We start from the raw sequence: 419 nt of genomic DNA, 5'->3' as shown, positions 1-419 counted from the left end.
GTATGTGTGTATACACACACACACACACACACACACACACACACAAGATATATATTTTGTATATATATTTTAATATAAGTAAATAATTATCAGTTTTAAATGTAAATTTTTTTACTTGTATTATATTAGTATTACATGTACAGCGGGTAAAATAAGTATTGAACGCGTTACAATTTTTCTCAGTAAATATGTTTCTAAAAGTGCTGTTGACATGAAATTTTCACCAGATGTCGGTAACAACCCGAGTAATCCATACACACAAATAAAACACAACAAATAAGTTCAGAAATTAAGTTCTGTGTAATAAAATGGAATGACACGGGAAAAAGTAGTGAACTACTGAAATCAGAATCAGAATCAGAATCAGAAAGAGCTTTATTGCCAAGTATGTTTGCACATACAAGGAATTTGTTATAGTG

At 29.6% G+C, this 419-nt stretch overlaps 1 protein-coding gene across 1 annotated transcript in view; it reads left to right on the top strand.

Moving 5' to 3' along the window:
• The window catches only part of creb3l2 (cAMP responsive element binding protein 3-like 2), an 18,408-nt gene that overhangs the window by 14,287 nt on the left and 3,702 nt on the right, over window positions 1-419 (top strand). The gene's annotated exons all lie outside the window — the stretch shown is intronic.

This window comes from Sinocyclocheilus anshuiensis, unplaced genomic scaffold, assembly GCF_001515605.1.
Source record: "Sinocyclocheilus anshuiensis isolate Anshui unplaced genomic scaffold, SAMN03320099.WGS_v1.1 scaffold283, whole genome shotgun sequence".
Classification (NCBI taxonomy): Eukaryota; Metazoa; Chordata; class Actinopteri; order Cypriniformes; family Cyprinidae; genus Sinocyclocheilus; species Sinocyclocheilus anshuiensis.
Note: the sequence above shows the minus strand (reverse complement) of the source record. Positions and strands in the feature narration are given on the sequence as shown.